Here is a 7,802-nt window from a genome sequence, read left to right as displayed (position 1 = left end):
TCTGAGTTCTGCTGCCTTCCCTTTGCAGAGACGCGTGGTTAAAGCGACGCCCCTGAACACCCGTTGCTCTGCTCCTGCAGCTGCCTTTGCTGTCCCTCTAGGAGGCAAGCAAGGTATTGCAGTGCTTGTTTGGAGTGCCCAGCTTCCTGGGACACCCCAGCAGGTTTTTTGTTTGGAGGTTTTTCTGATTTAGACCTCTTTTTTCGGCATGGAGCCAGAGCTGCCCCTGGGCAGGCGATGGCCCCACACCATCATACTGCAAGTGTTGCTGCATCTGCATGAAACAGCCATGAGGCTACTTCCCCATCTGGACCCAGACCAGAGGTACAAAGGATTCACCCATCATGCAGCCCCACTGCCTTTGCCTCCAAACTTTGTGGACAGGCATTTTTGGAGGCTTGACACCAGCTCTGACTGGTGGGACCGGCTCGTTATGGAGCTCTGGGATGACCAGGAGTGGCTCAGCAACTTTTGGACACTGAAGGCCACTTTCCAGGAGCTGTGTACCTGGCTCATCCCAGCTCTGCAACGGCAGGACACCCACCTGCGGCCTTCCATCCCCCTGCGGCCCGCCATCCCCCTGGAAAATAGGATCGCTATTGCCCTCTGGAAGCTGGCCACCCCCAACAGCTACCGCTCCATGGAACACCAATTTGGAGTGGGCAGGTCTACTGTTGGATCCATCCTGATGGAGGTAAATCATTGTTAGGGGACAGTCACAGTTTGGGGGGGGGGGAGGGAGACTGTCAGGAAAGGGCAAGGTGGAGTGAGAGTGGGAGTGGGAGTGGGAGGGAGCTCCTCCACTCACCCTGAGCTGCGGGGGGAAGTGGTGGGGGAAGTTCTGAGGAGGGGATTCTCGGGATGCTTGAGGGGGAAGGTGGGTGGTAGGTTCTCCTCCTAAGAGATAAGGCACCCCTTCTAACATTTTGTTGTCTGTCTCTTTCTGCAGGTGCTGAGGGCCATCAATTCTGAGCTGCTGAACAGGCTCATCTGTCTAGCAGACCTGGACAGCGTCGTGGCCAGCTTTGCTGCACTCGGCTTCCCGAATTGTGGAGGAGCGCTCGATGGGACACACATTCCAATCCGTGCACCGCCCCATCGAGCAGCCCAATTCATTAACAGAAAGGGCTACTTTTCAATGGTCCTCCAGGCCCTGGTCAACCGTCGTGGCCAGTTTACTGACATTTGTGTTGTGTGGTCAGGGCGGGCACATGATGCCCGCATCTTCAGGAACTCGTACCTCTACCGGAGGCTTTAGGCAGGAACATTTTTTCCGCATTGTGACTTTGCGTTTGGGGATGTGCACATGCCGGTGTGCATAGTGGCTGATGTCGCCTACCCCTTGATACCATGGCTGATGAAGCCCTACAGCGGTCACCTGGATGCGAGCAAGGAGCAGTTTAATGCTCATCTTAACCAGGCTCGCAACCAGGTGGAATGTGTGTTCAGATGTTTAAAAGGGAGATTCCGGTGCTTGCTCACACGTCTAGGCATGGGGGAACACAACATCCCTGAGGTGGTGGCCATGTGTTGTATTCTCCATAACCTGGTGGATAGGAAAGGGGAGGCCTTCCTACCAGGGTGGGGTACAGGTGCTGATGATCAGGAGAGGCACTGTGTCCACCCCCGGACAGCTGCATCCGCCAGACTCACCGGTCTGCTGTTTGCATCCAGGAGGCTCTATGGGAGTGATTCTCTATTGGAGGCCACTGACTCTCCTGAGGGGCTCCTGTCTGGGAGCTTGGCCCTGGCCCAATACAAGCTTCCCTCCTCAACCCTTATCCTGACTCTGTTTGTAGAATTAATAAACACCAGGGTTTGTCTGAAAAGAATAACTTCTGTTTTATTGTTATAAATGTCAATAGCTGAAAGAAGGTATAACTGTTGCAAATATAAAAAAGCTTTTGTTTATTTTTGCTGGAGAAAGTATACTTTAATGACAAACTATGCACAATAAACATTTTCTTAAACACAATGTTTGGTATTTAACTGGGGTGATGGGGGTGCTTGAAATCTGGAGGGGGAAAGAGGATCAGGTTGCACGGTGCTTGCCTACTCGCAGTCTCCTGCTGGTGACTCGTGTTCGGGGTCCACCATTGTCTGGGAGGCCTGGGGGAGAGGAGGACCAGGGGGAGAGAGGAGCTGGGGAACTGGGGGTATGTCTACACTACCCTCCTTTCATGAGGAGTAACCTCGTTCCACGTTCCACAGTAGTTCGGAATAGGAAGCCTAGTCCGAACTACCTAGTTCGTGCCCCGTGTAGCCGCGCTGCATGGGGTTCGAACCAGCGGGGTTTTAAAAATGGCGGCTCCCCGCTTATGCAAATGAAGCCCGGGAAATTCAAATCCCGGACTTCATTTGCAAGTGCGGTATGCCTACATTACCCCGCTAGTTCGAACTAGCGGGGTAGTGTAGACATACCCAGGGAGAGCTGGGGGAAAGGGAGGTACAAGGGGGGAAAGGGATGATGCTGTGGAAGGGGGTTTGGTGGGATGGGCTCATGGGGTGCTGGAGGAGCAGGACCAGGCACAGGAGCGGGCAAGCCACAGACCTCCCTGAGAGTGGTACATAGGGATGTGCGCTGCTGGACAAGCTCCTCCATCAGCCGATCATGCCACCAAGCCTCTGCTTCTGCTCTCTCTCACAGGATGGTGTTGAGCTCCTGCACGGCCGCCACATACTGCCTCAGGATGTCTGCATAGACATGCCTGTGTCTGCAGCTCCCATGTCCCCGGGATGGAGGTGGGGCTGGGATGCTGTGGCCCTCTTGCACGGCTGGTCCAGCTGTGGAGGAAAAGAGGAAGACACAATCAGTCATGTGTGTAACAGCTGTCCAAAAGGGCATGCCCTCTCCTTTAGACAGGGGACTCAGACATTCTGAAGGTAACACCATGTGTGACCTGGGCATCAGCCTGAGCATCACAGGGGTCCCAAAGTGCCAATGGGATCTTGCACTGACAACCCACCCGGATGTGTTCCGGACATGGTTTATGCCACCACGTGGTGCACCCTCATATGTCACACTCTACCACTGAACATGTTGGCACATGCACAGCCAGCTGTATGATGCCCACGGTGAACATTACAGGTTTCTCTTGTGCATCACCCACTGTGCACCCTCCTCCCCCACCCTGTGTGTTACATGAGCTCACTGGACTCACCTGCTGCTTCGTCTCCAGCATCAGATGACACCTGGGAGGCCTCTGGGGTCTGGGTGACTGGCTCCAGAGTGAGGGTCACCGTCTCCTCGCTGTCCTCCTCCTCCGGTACCATCTCCCCGTCTCCAGACTCCCTGGATTGCTCTAGGTCCTGCTCTGGAGCGTCCACCACAGGGTCCTTTACTTTAGAGCTTACCTGGTCCTGGGGATGGGGGTGGTGCCCTCTCTTGGCCAGGGCCTTTGCCATGCGGCCAAAAATGTCTGCATTTCACCACCTGGTGTTTAGGGCTTGTAAGGCCTCCTCCTCTGACCAGAGCTCGAGAAGGGTCTTGGGCTCTGGCCCAGACCATGCCGGTGCCCGGCGTTTGGAGTCCCTGGTTGGGTCCCCAGAAAGCTGTCTGGAAGAGCCAGGAGGGTCTTGGGGCTGAGACATGGCTGCACTGGAACAGCCGTGTGCTCTGGCTGCTTTGCTGCCACAACTGGCTGTGAGGGTGACTGTCCCTTTAAAAGATGGCTGCAGACAGGAACCAGAGACATGCAAGGCATGCCCCAGATTGTCCATCAGGGCTTCTTCCTGAAGGCCCTTATTTTCGAAAGAAAGGTCTCCACGCGTCCACACAACTTATTTTTGATGGATCTCTGTTGAAAAAGGCATTCTTCCTCGTGCAATGAGGAGTATCGCCATTGAAAGAAAGTGCCGCATTCTTTCAATTTAATTTTGAAAGAACGCGGCTGTAGTCTAGATGCAGGTAAAGTTTTTTCGAAAAAAGGCTACTTTTTTCGAAAAAACCCTGCAGTCTAGGCACAGCCTAAGGTATCTTTTCCTATATTTCTTTGAGTATTCTGGAGAGGCAGTTAAACATAGATAAAGCCCATGTATGTGGACAATATTATTAATTGAGAGCTGTGTGCAATAAAACTGAGATTTCTCTGCCCCTTCTTCCTCACACACTTTCAGCTTTGATAAACATTTTAAAAAATTGAATCAGTACTTTTCCTGTATTTCTCCTGTCAAGACAGCATGCCTTGTCTTGGAAGGAACTCTTCAAACATTAGAAGTTAGTTGTAAGCATGCTTGAATGGAAAATGAGAGAATAAGAACCATATTCAAAGTTACAGGCTGAGTTCTATGCTCAGTTCTATCAGTGAAAGGAACGTCAGTGAAGCAGTAGCAGGCTAAATGCTATATAGCATTTTTTTAAAAGAATGGTAATGTGGCAAAGTCAAGCACTCACATTTCTGGAAATGCCAGAATTAAGGTTGTCTGTGAAATATTAATTTATCTTTCTTATGTATATGCATCATGATACAATCATTAATTTTCTGATCAAGCAGAACTTTCCCCATAGGATTGCCTTATTCACTGCACAGTATAGATAGCGCTCACTTAAAAGCAGCTAATCAACATTTTGTTTTATACCCACTGTTCAATGTGCGGCTCCATACTTTGTATACTGTATACCATCCAAACCATGAATAGAATACAGAATTACTATTTGCCTCGTGGATTTTTCTGTGGTCCCTCATAGTTTCTTAAGCATTTAAACATGCCTGATGATCTGGGACTTAGTTCTTTATAAATGTCAATGATTTCATCTTCACAGCATCCCTGCCCAGTAGGTATTTTCCCATTTCACACATAGGGAATGGAGGCACAGACATTAAAGCAAAAAATTATCAAAGATGTGAAATAAATGGAGGTGCTCAATTTGGGACAGCTAGAATCTGATTTTGCACAGTACTTGGCATTTTATATCACTATATCCATTCAAAGAACAGCTCCCGTTGACTTCAGTTGCAACTATGAGTGCACAGTGCTTCTACAGATCACCCCTCGGAGGTGGTAAGTTTAGTGCAGAGAATATGAAAAACACGTGGGGGCCACTAGTGAACATTTTGGTTTACATGACCATCGCTCACAAACCTAAAGGAATTCTGTGACAGGGACAAATCCCTTACCCATGAGTCTATCCTTTCCCTTCTTGCCATTCCCTGCTTAATTTACCACACACTGTCAAACTTCTCTGCCCTAATCTTCTTCTGAGCAAAAGATGGACCATTTTAGCTGAAACATTCCAAAAGGTTTCAGACTGAGTTAGACTCCTAGGGTACGTCTAGATTACATGCCTCTGCTGACCGAGGCATGTAAAATAGGCTACTCAACATAGTCAATGAAGCAGGGATTTAAATATCCCCGGCTTCATTAAAATAAAAATGGCCATCGCGCTGTGCCAGCTCAGCTGATCGTCAGCACAGTGCACGACTCAAGATGCAGATTGGTTGACAGGGAACGTCTTTGTCGACCACTCCTGTAAACCTCGTTTCATGAGACATAAGAGAGCGGTTGACAAAGGCATTCCTTGTCGACCAATCTGTGTCTTGACTCACGTGCTGTGCCGATGATCAGCTAAGCCGGCACAGCGTAGTGGCCATTTTTATTTTAATGAAGTCGGGGATATTTAAATCTCGCTTCATTGACTATGTTGGGTAGCCTATTTTACATACCTCTGTTGGCAGAGGCATGTAATCTAGATGTACACCTAGTATGGTGGAATCTTCATCCCTAGAGATTTTTAAGTCATGGCTTGACAAAGCCCTGGATGGGATGATTTAGTTGGGGTTGGTCCTGCTTTGGGCAAGGGGTTGGACTCGATGACTCCTGAGGTCTCTTCCAGCCCTAGGATTCTATGATTTTATGAAAATTTCATCCTGAATAATTAAAGTTTTGCAGTGTTACATGCAAATGAAAACAGGGTCCTATGTAGCTGAAGATCCCTTTCCTTCTATGCTACTGTATTTAAAGAGTATTCGAGAAGATTCCATGTACAAAAAGTCATGCAACTTCGTCCTGAACCAGAGTTTACCAGAGGTGCCTACATTTTGCAGGAAGGGAGGGAGATGACAGGAAGTAATCCCCCTATGTAAGTTAATTCTGCAAAGCACTTTGAGATTTGCTAAAGGCTCAATATAAATTAATAACAAAGTAACCTTATTGATTTTCTATGCAGATACAAGTGTTGAAATAATTACACCCTTCCTTTTCATTTTACATTCAAAGTACAGATATGTGGCATGTAGTTGGCCTAAATAAAATATTGCTATGACTTTTATTCTTCTATACACATGTATCTTTTTGCACATCTCAAGCATATTGCTACCACTCTGTATGGTGTAGGAATACAAATTCCGCCTACCCCCATATTATGACTGCATTTTCAGCAACACCATACAATTAATGAGAATTGTGGATTTGAAACCCTTTGCTAGCTTTGAGAATCCTACCCATATAATACTGATATCTGATATATCAAACTTTTTCAAGTTACTTTCTTCCAGTTTGTTTTCTAGAGGTCTAAAGTGGAGTGAGAAACAGAAAACTGAAAATACTGTTATCCCTAGGAAATGTTTTGAAATGTCTACTGGGAAAAAGAGTTCCACCTTAGAAAGAAAAAACACTCATAGACTCATAGACTCATAGACTTTAAGGTCAGAAGGGACCATTATGATCATCTAGTCTGACCCCCTGCACAGTGCAGGCCACAGAATCTCGCCCACCCCTCTTAGAATAATCCTCTCACCTATGTCTCAGATATTGAAGCCTTCAAATACTTTGAAGGCCCCAACATGCAGAGAGTCCTTCAGCTGTGATCTGTGCCCAATGCTACAGAGGAAGGCGAAAAACCTCCAGGGCCTCTGCCAATCTACCCTGGAGGAAAATTCCTTCCTGACCCCAAATATGGCGATCAGCTAAACCCTGAGCATGGGGGCAAGACTCACCAGCCAGACACCCAGAAAGTTCCCTATAGCAACTCCTATCATCCCTCCATTGACCTATTTCCAACTGGTAATGAATGGTCAATTAGTTACCAAGATCATGTTATTTCATCCAACCATCCCCTTATCATAGAATCAGAACTGGAAGAGACCTCAGAAGGTCGTCAAGTCCAGCCCTCCGCTCTAGGCAGGACCAATCCCATCTAAATCAACCCGGCCAGGGCTTTGTCAAGCCGAGACTTAAACACCTCTAGGGATGGAGACTCCACTACTTCCCTAGGTAACCCATTCCAATGCTTCACTACCCTCCTAGTAAAATAGTTTTTCCTAATATCCAATCTGGACCTCTCCCACCACAACTTGAGACCATTGCTCCTTGTTCTGCCATCTGTCACTACTGAGAACAGCCTCTCTCCATCCTCTTTGGAACCTCCCTTCAGGAAGTTGAAGGCTGCTATCAAGTCCCCCCTCACTCTTCGCTTCTGCAGACTAAACAGACCCAAGTCCCTCAGCCTCTCCTCGTAGGTCATATGCTCCAGCCCCCTAATCATTTTGGTTGCCCTCCGCTGGACCCTCTCCAATGCGTCCGCATCCTTTTTGTAGTGGGGGGCCCAGAACTGGACACAGTACTCCAGATGTGGCCTCACCAAAGCCGAATAAAGGGGAATAATGACATCTCTGGATCTGCTGGCAATGCTCCTCTTAATGCAGCCTAATATGCCATTAGCCTTCTTGGCTACAAGGGCACACTGTTGACTCATATCGAGCTTCTCATCCACTGTAACCCCCAGGTCCTTTTCTGCAGAACTACTACTTAACAGGTTGGTCCCCAGCCTGTAACTATGCTTGGGATTCTTCCGTCCCAAGTGC

This window comes from Pelodiscus sinensis, chromosome 9 (assembly GCF_052426305.1).
Source record: "Pelodiscus sinensis isolate ZL-2025 chromosome 9, ASM5242630v1, whole genome shotgun sequence".
NCBI lineage: Eukaryota > Metazoa > Chordata > Testudines > Trionychidae > Pelodiscus > Pelodiscus sinensis.
The sequence above is the reverse complement of the archived record's forward strand: the minus strand, read 5'-3'. Positions refer to the sequence as shown.